Genomic DNA, 13,842 nt, shown 5'->3' with positions numbered 1-13,842 from the left:
ACAGTTATCATCTTTTATAAAAAAAAAAATTTTAGAGAGAGAGAGAGAGAGATGGTTTTGGTTTTGGTTTTGGTTTTGGAATCTTTATGTTTTCTACAAAAGAAGATTTTATTAGTTAGGAAGTTGAGATATATGTATTTTGGGTAGCATAAGCATATTTATATGGCTCCTCACTAATTATATAAAAGTTTATCTATAAAGTAAACCTTTTATATTTGTGTTATATGTGTACTATTTTAACTTGAAAAGTGAGGGTCATGCTAGTTGATCTATAGAGTAACAAGCTAAAATAAGTAAGATAGTGAGCTTTTCAACATTTCTCATGGCTAAATCAAACATATAAGAATGAATGTGAATACAATAATTAATTTATATCTCTATAGTGGGATTCCATGCTAGGAACATTCTATTTGACTCAATATTACTACTTTAAAATCCCTTCTTAAATAAAGAAAATTACATATAATTATATTTTATATTGGTTGATGCAAGGATTTCCTGATTTTGTATGTAATGGATTCAAAGCGAGTGATCAAGGAAGTTTCTTATTGGTAATTAAAGTGGTTTAGTTATTACAACAAAAGAAAAAGAAAAGAAGACAAAAAAAAAAAATTAGGTTTATCTTAGCAATTTTTTTTGATATGACAAATAGAAATTCAATAATGTAATTACTAACAGCTATTTATGGATAAAGTGTCCTTTGGATATAAAATATCTACACATTTAACTATGACATCATTGTCATTTTAAATTATGAAGTGGCATAAATATATTAGTAATTAAACTAGCAAGCTAGTGAAGTTGAACAACTATGATATTTATTCTGGTATTTATAATATGAAATTTTTTAAGAAGAAAGTAGAGTCTGTTAAGATAGGGCATGAGAGTGTGCTAACTAATCGAAAACCCTTGGGCAAGTTTATCTCTAGTGGCTTGCTTAATAGTGTTTAATGCTTAGTATCCCAATAATCTTTCTTAGTTATAAATTCTATACATACTTTCCAAGAATATAACTTGATAAATCAATTTGGATGAATTAAAAAAAATGCTTGCAACCTAACATCAAATGCATTATGCTACATTGCTTAAAAAGATATTTTGTAAGTTAAGGTAAGCATTTCCTCAATTCTACTATGTCTTGGAATATCATGTAAATGCATCAAATTTACAAGTTAAAATGATTTAAATATCACTCTACTATTATAGAGAATTGAAGTTACGTAAGATACATACAAAAATATAGTAGCATCCTTGTCATTAATCTAGTCATGTTTTTAACATTGTTTTGACTTAACACTATACATATTATTGATTAATGCAATGCAATTATAAATACTTAGGTTATGATTGATGTCATCAACATATTATAGGTTTGTTTTTTTGTCAATGTTCCATGACACATAGTTAAAAGGATTTTAGAAAGAACATTGTGAGATTTACTATAGAAGTATGTTTTCAAGAGTTGGACATTAAAAAAATTACTGAATGAGTGGCATATCCTTCTAATTTAAACATAAAATATTAATATCATTTAACCTATGTAAAAAAAATAAATTATTTTATGAAGTGATGACTAGATTTAAAGACTATATCTACAATATTGTGTCAATCAATAGAAGCATTATCCAATCAATGAATTATATGTTTGGTTGAATGCAAAATGTGGGCATGAAATAAGTATTAAATCCCATGTTGCAAACTATGGGATATGTGGAGCTTGCACACGCTTTGATTATCCAAATAAGTTTATAGTAAATATACTCTAGTAGGATTTTTTTTAATTTTCAATGCTTGAAAGAGAGTTCCATAAATATTATTGTTCAAAAATTGGTCTGAAATCTATGCAAAATTGTTAATGTTGGATGTATGATATTAGTTGTAATAAATGAGTAGATAATTTTAAAAAATGTAATGCAATGTTGTGAAGGTTTACAATATGGACAATTTCATGTTAGAATTTCTCTTTTGTATTGCTAATTGCATTATTAGTTGTTCTTACTCATAAATAAATGCATTTGAAAAATTTGAAACCCCTCCATAAGTATTGTATAAATAGTCTAGTTGATAAGGGAAATTTCACTTTAGATTTTAAACTTGAATCTTGTATGTTAAACTATAAGAACAATTAAGGAAAATTTGACCCTACCCTCTCCATTAAAACTTGTATTGTAAGTTAGTGTTGCTTAAATGCATAATTTAGTTATGTGAAATCTGAGGTAACCCTATTAGCATTTCTAGCATTTCCTTAAAACTGTTGGGTAATAGTAATTTTTTTTTTTAAAGGAATCAAACAATCGATACATTTTATGTAAATGACATAAATAAAACATGCATATAACTAGCCTATTTAAATCAAATACATGAAAGTCTTATAAATATAAAGTATATTAATATTATGATAGATGAGATGTGGTTGTTCTTAAATCTAGTGGCATGACAATATCATCAAGTTGACTGAGTAGACAAATGGACAAAATAATAGTGTGATAAAGAAATATATTCAAATGGATGAGATGCCTCTGTTTTATAGTGTTTTCAAGAGGAAAAAACAAGGGATAGATAATGGATGGTTAGGGCTACGATTAACATTAAAATCAAAGATGTAGTCATGTGACAAGTGTAACGTGATCAATAAGGGCTAGGAATAGGAGGTTCATTAGTGAAACATCCTTATGTGAATGTTTAGGATCAAGAGGTTTAGTTTGAAGTGAATGGATAGGATGAAAATTTAGTTTCAATTTTGGGAAGTTTCTAGGTTCAATAAATATAGACAAGGCTTCAACATTTGAAGGGGACAATGTGGGAAAATTGTCATGTGACTAGAAATTTAAATTAAAGATACATGTGAACAATTTGAAGGGCTCGAATTGAATGAACAAGAATAAAAGTAAATTTATAATTTTTGAAATTAATTCTTGATATATATATATATATTAATTGGATAGAATAAGGGTAAAATAATTAAATAAATAATAATATTTATTTAATTAATAGTATTAGTATACAATAGGAATAAATATTTGTTTAATGTTTCTCCATTTTGCCTTTTTAATATGATGTTGAAACTAAGAGAAGCAATGCCATTTGAAAGAAGAATAAAACATAGTGGGTAGGAAGGGATTAGATGTAACGTCCCTCTAAGGAAACCTAGAGGACTAACAACTAACAAATATAATTAAAATATAAATAATTAAAAAAAAAAAAAAAACACCTTACAATCATAAACTAATAATTTAACTAATCATTCTGTAACTATTTACAACTTCCAACATACAGAATGACCCATCATAAAGACATCTCCAAAAACTTGAAAAGTTCCTCATATGTTAACAATTAGTGATCAAAGACTTCCTCAAATACCTAGAAATATCTATTAATTCTACTTACCCCTCCAAACTATGAGTTTCCAATACCCCAATTTACCATCTTGAAAACACTCCAAATGGTTACCTCCTAACTTTTTTTTTTTAAATAGCCAACATATTCCCAATCAAATCTTTCATCAATTATAGTCTCTACCATTGCCATTGATATTAGTTCTTTAAACATCCTAAAACATGGATAGATTCCCAATGGAAGTACACACACTACTTTCAAAAAAAAACCAATCGCAAAGCCATGCCAATAAAGAATGCATAAAGCAACCAAAAAATCAAACCCTCAACTTATGAGCTGGTAGAGTCTCTAAGCAAGTACTCCTATTTAAGTCTTGATAAAACTTGACAACAAATGGCCAACTTATATTCATTTGATACCATCCCCAACTGGACCTTTCATCATTCCAACAATAACCATCATCACCATTGACGTTGGTTCATAAAAAAATGCAAATATTGATAAGTTTTTTGGGCAAGTGCATACTCAATTTATTGACAATAAAGCAATCATAAATATGTGTTAACAAAGGATGCATACAGAAAATAAAATGGAGTTACTCATTCTAGCACAACCCTTTATTATCAATACAAAAATTATACTACACACAACACCAACACATGTCCAATCAAACTTTTGATTTACTATCTTTTAGACACCCCAAATAGTTACTTCAAGTTTATTTTTTCATAAAATTGTACAAAAAATAGACAACATATCCCTTGTTAGAGTTGTCATTTGTTCCAAAAATAACCATCTCAACTAACATCAATTCCTCAAACAACCTAGAATATCGATAGGTGCCAAATAAAAGTCCACCCCCAACCAGTGATAATGAAGAAATCACAAAGACATACTAATAAAGGATGCATAAAGATGAGAGAATTGAGTTCCTCATTTTGCATAACCCTTAATGACTAACAAATGAATTCAACTACACAAGTCACTGACACATATTTGCATACTAAGTAGTTCCTAATAGACTAACATACACTAATAAAATACTTTTTAAAATACTACCCACTTGTTTGACTAAAACTAGTTTTTAGTTAGAATTACTTAAATTCACTTGTGCTCATATGTTGGCCTAAAATGTGACACAATTTTGTGCTTTTAGCCTCTAACCAGAAAGGGCTCTACTCCATTTCTTCTTGTCATTGTGTTTGTTCCTGACTATCACCTAAAGAGATTACTCCCACCTTAGACCATTTATTTTGTTCCAAGTGGTCCCCAGCCTCTTTGGTGGCCTTTTGTTGGAACCCTAAGCATGTTGCTTATTGGATTTCTAGTGTTCTTCTATTTTGTGAATAATAGGTCTGTTGAGGTGGCCCTTTATGTGTTGTTTGTAGTATTATCCACTAGCAAAAGGTCTAGGGATGCCTTCAAAACCCTATGGATTGCTTGGCTATAGTCTATTTGTTGGTGCTTGTGTGTCAAGAATGGCTAGGTTTCTCTATTACTTGGTTCTCGTCTCTGTTGGCGAAACATGGTGAGCTAAGCTACAAGGTTGCAGGAAGCCTTTCAAAATCTGTTGGTTGTTGTCTATTACCTTGGCTTCTTTGTTGCAATCTCATGGGCTCATCTTGTATTTGGTTTGGGGTGCTCCTAAATCCCCCCATTTTTTATTAGATAATTTGGGTGTTCTAGGAACCTTCTTCCCATCAGTTTTTTCTCTAGTTAAAAGCTTGTTTCGAAAAAAGGCTTACCTTTTTTGGTTTTTGTTCTTCTTCATGGTCTCACTACTAGTGAGTTCCCCTTGTGCACTTTTTGGTGATTATGTATTTGTAAGGGGCCTATTCCATCTTTTTCTAATCAAAACTTAATTGTGAATAGCCTTTAGAGCCTATAATTTTTTTATTTTGCAAGTAATTGAATTAGTTCCCAAGTTCCATTATCCATAATTAAATCATATTCTTCTTGCATTGCATACAACAAATTTGAATCAAAATGAAATAGTTTATTGAGGCAGACAAAATAACAAAATAGGCATTCGTTGAAAATCATAGCTAGGGCACATTAATGGTACCAATAGCATAATATGTGTATTTAGAAAAATAAGAGATTGGATCTTTTTCTTGTTGTGAGTAGTAATCCAAGAAGAATCATCTTTTCAAGGAGAATAAAACAAAGAAATTGTGGAAGACCCATTGGAGGCATAAAACTACTCTTTATACTCGCCCAAAAAATGGGGTTATAGAAAGAAAGAATTGAACCTTGATGAAATATCCTAGAAGCATATTATATGGTGCTAATCTTGATAAAGTATTTTGGGTAGAAGTTGTAAGTAGTGTATGCCATTTTATTAATTAATCTTCTTGTTTATCTCTTATTTATATAATGCCATATGATGTGTGGATAGGTAGAAAACCTTTGGTTTTGTACTTTATAGTATTTGATTGTGATTCTTTTGTTGATGTGCCTCAAGGTAAGTGATTTAAACTAGATATAAAAGCATAGAAATGAATCTTTGTTTGTTACTGTGAGAATGTAAAAGGTTATAAGTTTTGAAATCCCATATCTCATAACATGATCTTTTCTTGAGATTTTATTTTTAGTGAGTTTAGAGAATTCTTAGGTGAAGAGTATATACAGGAGATGGACAATTAAAAAATAGTGCACTACACAGAAATGAAACAAGAACAAAGATATTTTAGAATTTTCAAATTAGGTCTTGACATGGTCCTCATTTTAGATTTGTATTAATATTTTATTTTTCTTAAGCTTGGACTAGATATTGCTCACGAATTAAGGTGTCATTCCTTCTTATATTATGATCAAAACAATTTTATATAAACAATATTCTTTGTGGTATCCTATTAGTTTAGATAATAGATCAAGTCCTTGAATTATGCACAATTCAACAATACAAACCATGTTAAATATTTTTTGAGCTCTCTTTTTATATGCCTTTAGACATTTATATATATTAGATTCTAAATTACATATGCTAGGAGGAAGTATTTAGCAAATCGATCTCAAGGAATGTAAAATAATTTTATATAATTGGTTTCATTTGTAATCTAGTTTTTTAATCTACCTACTAGTGGTATGTAGGTCTTATTATTAGTAGCTATTATCAATTACCCTTAGTTGCAAACCTTAGGGATTTACTTATAAACAGAGTTTAGATTGGTCAATATCTATTGTTTATATCTCTTTTTAATTGTCATATAAATGAACTTTAAGATCACTTGCTTTGTTTTGTGAAGCTGAATGCATAGATGACTAGCCCACTCTTCTTAATTTATCTCTTGGTTACCATAAAATAAGCATAAGCACTACCTCATTGGTTAGGTCAACATACATAGTTGAGTGTAGATATTATCTTATCTATCAAGGTGTGGTACTGTCTTGTTTTAAGGGTAAATGTCAAGCATGGATTGACTATAGGCATAAAGAACCATAAGAATTAATAATGTCACAATAGAGCTCTATCAAAGTGTACACAAGAATACAATTCACAAAATTATGTAATAATTGTTTATTACTCCAAGTAGAGTGTTGGGAAGTACATAAAAACTATGTATAATCAACTTCATATAAAATTTTAATTCTAAATTTAATCTAAAATGCATTTAATCTAAATACTGTCATCCTCTATCAATTGTTCTCTCTTTTTCTCCTACAAAAACTCTCCTCTCTCCTCTCGTTCTTCGTGGAATCTTTCTCACCACAAACCAACCACTTCCACCAAATCTCAATGGTTGCATCCTTTACTATTTCCACATACAAAAATGCCACATCTCCATACAAATCTAAAACTAGAAAACTCTTCATATCCATTGGCTTATAGAAATTGCCATTTTGATTACACAAATCAAAATTTACCTCCTTTGTTGTAATGTCCTCTTCCTCACCTCTCGCTACAACTACAACCTCTTCAGGTAGATAATATTTTTTCTCATTTTCTTTACTCAAAATGATTTCCTCTCCAAACAACGTGTCGTCTTCATCGGGTCCTTGAATAACCTCTACTACAACTTCTACCTTTTAAATTGCTTCCTCTTCCACTACCTCAACCTCCAAGGTATTTTCTTCTACATCAAACTCTTTGCTTTCACTCACCAACTAACCATCCATTGTGAGTCGTCTTCATCGGGTCCTTGAATAACCTCTACTACAACTTCTACCTTTTAAATTGCTTCCTCTTCCACTACCTCAACCTCCAAGGTACTTTCTTCTACATCAAACTCTTTGCTTTCACTCACCAACTAACCATCCATTGTGAGTGTTTCCTCCCTTCTCTCTTCATTCATGTGATAAGACCTCTCTTCTTTCCCTTTCGAGTTGCAACTATTCTTTCTCAACATAATTTCCCACATTCGATCTCAATATAGTTTCAAGAATCAAATTAACATGGGCCTCCTGATGAACCATCCTATCCTCTTCTTTGGACTCATCCTCTCATCTTCTATAATCACTTCTCACACATCACACTCTTCTAAGTTTCATCTTCAAGCTCTCAACCAATCACGAATTTGCACACCTAAAACAACCCTTTTGATCTCTTCTCAATTGCTTTACACTCTCAAGTGTGAATTGCCTCATGGTTAGTGGTTTATTTACACAAATCCACTCTACACCCATAGATACTAGTACAAGTTTCCTCACCGTTGGCACTCTAAGATCTCCCACTCTGATACCATTTTATGCAAGAATCAAACAACCTATAATCTCAAAATTCATACAAGAAATGAATAGAGACTTCTTAACATCCAATAACCAAATTTTATTCCATCAAATGCAAACATTAACATTTGCAGCATATCTTATACAAATATGGCCTTCAATATCCTCTCTCTCTCAACACAATTACCAAAGAGCATAAAAAAATAATGTTTGGTTACATTATTAGCGACTAAGTTTCATCACTCAGATTAATCCTAAACCAATATAGCAGCCAAAACAACAAAATTAACATCAATACCATAGTAGCATAGAGCTAAACACAAACAATATAAAGCATATTTAAGCCAAAATCTAGTATATCTTCATCGTTTTCATTTATATATGGTTAAATCTTCGTTATTCCTAGTCTACTAAATATTATTGTTTCCACTATCTTGGTCTTCATAATCATCTTTTTTTATAATGCATCCATGATCAGGAGGTTCCTCAAGGAGAAAAATCCAGATCATGCAGTAAAAGTTAGACAACAGAAGTAACAACACAAAATGGAAAATGCAAGGTTAGACATCTGCAATATCATAGATTCATCGTGAATTAACTGGTATCATCCGGGAAACATACATGCTTATAGGCCCTACTACATAATACATTCCATATTACAATCCATCTGAACCCCCAGGAGGTGTCCTAATTACAAATCATGAATCGATATCCTTATATCTCTTTTCTATCCCTCAAGGATCAAATAAAATAATATATATAGCATTCAAAACACATCCGGGTCAGCCACAAAAGATCACATTCGCCAAAAAAGGAAAATGAAACTTGTATAATAGGTCGGATGCAAAGTGCGAAGATCTCCTTTGCCAAGGACAAGAATGAAGTGTGGACCACCAAGGAAGGTCGTCCAAGGGCCTAGAAACATCTTGTGAGGTTCCAATTAGATCCACAAGTCAAGGAAATACTCTGTAAGAGAAGAAATATCCAACTAGCCTATAAGCTCAAACTACTCTAGGAACCAAGAAAAAAACACTTTGGAAGCGATAACTTGCCAAAAAAGGGTCCAAATGAATTTAAAATATAGAACAAACAACAAGAACAAGTTTGGAAGCCCAAAATCTGATCTGCAACAAAAAATGAACAACTATCGGAAAATGTTGAAAGAAACATAAAAATTGTTCCAGTTAAGCTCATTGTTTGATCTTCTCTACAACACTTCTCCAGAAATTCGCTCAACTGATTAGATCATTATTCACACATACAAATAATTTTTTCCATGATTAGATACCTTACATAATGATTACAATACTTATTTATACACATCATCAACCCATGAAGGATAGGTTGGCTTCACCACACGCTACACATACAGAAATATAATCACACGCGCCTCAATAATGCATGCGGACCAAAACAATGTTGGCTAAGACATAGTCTGGACCTAAACAGTCACCACAAATATGAAACACCTCCAAGAATTATGCCTCGATCATCCACAACATGCTACACAACCATGAATAACCCATAACACGAAGAACATCAACAAATCAAGAAAATATTCAATAATGCATAAAAAGATCAACGTGGACCATCAATATGCATAGCACACACTCTAGAAACATCCTTAAGCAATATGAATTGCACTGCAACAACCGCAATTCAACTCAGAATATAAGAATCATCATCATTATTATACTGAAGCAAAAGAACACACTCAAAACTGATTGTCAAAGTAAAATATTTATTTACAAACTTCCAAATCATGAACCAATCGAACTAAGGACACACATTAATGTCCCAAACACATCCCACAATCTACAAATAAAGATGTTACAATTTCAGAGCACAACATACAAATTTATCATAACTTGCAACATTGAACAACTGAAATATCAACTGCAATACCAAATCTCATAACTTGCTCAAATAAACATGCAAGCCTCTGAAACATATGCTGAATCAACTAGAGATACTTAAGAAAAACTCATTAAACCGTATCAACTCATCTGTAATACATAGGCTCAACCAACTCAACTAATCTAACTACAACACAAAAACATAGAACGAATCCAACAATCTCCAAATGAACAAACTCCATACATGAATATGTTCACATCAATGAAAAAATATCAACCAATATCCAAAAATCTCCCAAAAATCTCCTCCTTTGGCATTGATGACAACATATGAATGTGAAAAACAATCAATGCAAACAAATAATCAACTCACGCCAAAATCTTTGAGATCAACTCCCCCTTTGACAAACAATTCAAAATTGCTTCAGGGTTTTTCACATGCTTCTCTCCCCCTTTGACATCAATGACAAAGGTGCACGAGAAACATAAATTGCTCCCCTTTTGGATTAGCACACAAATCTGAACAACACTGACTACTCCTATTGAGTAGAAACCACCACTCATCAATATGGATCACAAAATTTCTCAATGAACCTCACCAGACTGATGCAAATCTATGCATCTTAGTTCTCGTTAGGAGGGGAAATCACCCCTAAATTCTACCAGAGATACTCAAAAGTATCTTTAGGAAAAGGTTTTGTGAAAATAACTGCAATATGCTCCTTAATAGACACATACTCCAATCTAACTTCTTCATCATTCACCTTCTCCCTCAAGAAATCATACTTGATAGATATATGCTTTGTCTTGGAATGCAACACCAGATTCTTAGAGATATTGAGAGCACTTGAATTATCATAGTATATAGCAATAGGCTCATCATAAATAACTCCTATATCCTTCAACATCTGCTTCATCCAAATTACTTGAGTACAATTGCTAGCAGTAGGGTGAACTCACAAAGTTGGTTCCCACTTTTTCGTACATCCTGATTTTTGCTGAAATCATACATTTTTTAGAAAATATAATGATTTAAGCTTTAAGAGGTCCCATTTGAAGTAATTAATTTAAGAGAGTTAGATCAAAGGCTCTTAGATCAAAATTTCTTGGATAAAACCTCTATACTTCTAAATCATACTTGCAATAGAGTCTCCTTTGCATCTATCAAATGCTGATAAAAATTCAATTTTACATTAGCTTTTGGGGCGTCAAATGAATTCATTTAGAATTTTTATTATTTTAATTATTTATCCCTTATTATAAGATTTCCAAATAATTCCAGGACAGGCTGGATTTGGAGCAATTATTCGAAACAAGGAGGGGAATGTGGTGTCTGGCACGTATGACTATATTGGCCACGCCACAAACAATGAGGCAGAAATAAGAGCTCTAGAGGCCAGGTTGTTACTCTGCAAGGAGAAAGGTTTGACCAATGTTCAGATTGAAGGAGATTCTCAGATAATCGTAAACGGGGTGACCAATGACAAGCTACTAAATTGGAAACTAGCCAAATGGTTGCCGCGCCTTCGAACATTACTCCAAGCAATTAAACCATACAAAATAGCACATATACATAGGGAGGGAAATAAAGTAGCTGACCTATTGGCTAATCTAGGAGTCAATTCACAGGTTGCGGTAGTGATAGTCGCTCCCAAGGACCTGAGTCAAGAAGTTACGGACCTGTGCAGGAAGGACTTATGGATAAGGAAATGTGACGGAGTGGGATGATGGTCCTTGGAAATAGGGAAGCAGATGTAGGACAAGTGGTGGAGCGCTTAGGCAGCTCGAATACTCGAAAGATGCAGTGACAGCGGTCCGATCTGCAGAGGAAGGGCTGAAATGATGGAAGGACAGATTCCTACAGATTTGGGGTTGTGGTAAATTAGGCAGGTTGAAACTTCTAGAGCATAGCAAAATTCTATTTATTGGCCTCTGTATATGCAAAATGCATGGTGTGCAAGGTGCAGGAAATTCTCAAAGCAGGTCGTGTAGGAGTTAGACTATGAATTAGCCATGGCCTATTTTGGGAGCATCAGTTACATGAACTGTGAAGAAGCATTGGACATGTAGATTCATAGTTTGTTTGTCACAGAGGAGTATGTCTATGACGCTATCAGAGGACTCATGGGGATCACACTAAAATTTGATTGCCACTGGTGTGATAGCATGATTTATGAAGTCGTCCTTATGCCATTGGTTGACATCATGGAGTGCAAGGAAAAAGTGGTGGAGGCTCTGAATGGTTTTGTCAAGCCAGTTAACAGTAACCACATTGCAGACTCCATTCTAAGTCTACCAGAGGGTGAATGGATTAGCATACTCAAGACGTATTTTCAGCCAAGCTACTTTCTGCCATCAGATTTTGAAGAAGAAGAAGAGGGGAGTGAGGAAGATGGGAGTCAAGAGTCAGATGCCAGTGAGACAGAACGCAGACGCATTGAGAGGGAGGAGCTGAAGGAAATGATGAGAACATTTGGGGAAAACGCGTGGGAGGTGTTTTGGTGTGCAGTGCAGAACGACAATATGGCCCCCTTCCGCAGAATTACTAACTCTGAAACCTATTGGTTCTCAGCTGAAGCCACAGAAAATGTACTCAACATTGGAGATTATGCAGGGGTCATCATGCAGACCTTCAATGGGGAATAGTAATAACATTTGTATCTATGTTTGTATACGCTATAGTTAGTAGTGATAGGATATGGTAGGAGTAGTAGCATCCATTGCAAATAGCAATGTTAGGCTATGATAGTTAGCAGTGTTAGGACATGATAGGATTAGTATTTCTGACAAAATAGTTATTGTAAGATCCTTTTAGCAATACAAGGGTGCTATCCCCACAATGATAGCTCTTATCTTAAAAAAAAAAAAAAAAAAGATTTCCAAATAATAGAATTTTTAATATATTTAATTTCATCAATATATTTTAATTTTATTTCTTATGAATTTAGGGTTTTCACCGAACATGAACTTCTTTGTTCAATGCTTATGGAAAAATAGTAAACGTCAGCCAAAAAATTTTGAAAAATATTTATGCATTAGGTATTGAAGTCCTCTTTCTAACAAAAAAATAATAATTAATTTTTGTTACATTTACAACAAGTTATGTGATATCAAATGGACATATGTAAAATGTAATAACCCACCTTCCTTAACCCAACAAATTTTGACCACTTTTTTTTTGTTTACTTTAATCATTTGTGTTTGATTCAATCGCATACTCTAGGCATCCATCCATTAGGATTAGGCATTCATCCATCTAGGATGAGCATCTAACCATACGGGTTAGGCATCTATCCATACGGAGCAAGAGGTTTCATCTATCCAATACGGGATAGGCATCTACCCATACAGGGTAGGCATCTATCCAATAGGGATAGGAGGTGCTCTGGCCAAAGACTTAGACTCATCGGGACCATTCGGGTCCTGAGTCACTCACTAAGTACTACACTCTTCTAATAGGAGTGCATTGAGGTCGCCGTCCTTAGGAGAAATTAAAATAACATAATACAAACTTGAATTCTGCCTCAGAATTTGGCTTAAAGCCTCGGGAAGTCAAGTGAATCCATACGGGATTCCTTCCGAGTATGCATTGAGTTACTTTTCCCTTTTTATTATACTTATCTTTCAATTTAGGATTCTTACTCAATCCTTCTTCTTACCAACCTAGACCCCACGCACGAACGCCTGAGTACTAGGGACAACTTCATCCCAAGACTGCCTACATACCCATTTCGGCATGGGATCAAGGCGTAAAGTATGTAGTTCTATTTTCTACTCTGTGGTTTGATGTAAACTGATTAGTGGGTACGCAACCCTTTCTAGGGTCAATGTCCCATACAGTTTCTCTGCAGTTGCTACCCACAGTGGTAACACTTAAGCAAAGGCTCAAGATGGCCTATTGCTTGTGGCCTAAAACAACTAGATCTTAATACCTACCATAAGCGTCACCCTTGACCAAATTGTCAATCGTCAACAACTCTTC

The sequence above is a fragment of the Cryptomeria japonica genome, chromosome 11 (genome assembly GCF_030272615.1).
Source record: "Cryptomeria japonica chromosome 11, Sugi_1.0, whole genome shotgun sequence".
Lineage (NCBI taxonomy): Eukaryota > Viridiplantae > Streptophyta > Pinopsida > Cupressales > Cupressaceae > Cryptomeria > Cryptomeria japonica.
The sequence above is the reverse complement of the archived record's forward strand: the minus strand, read 5'-3'. Positions refer to the sequence as shown.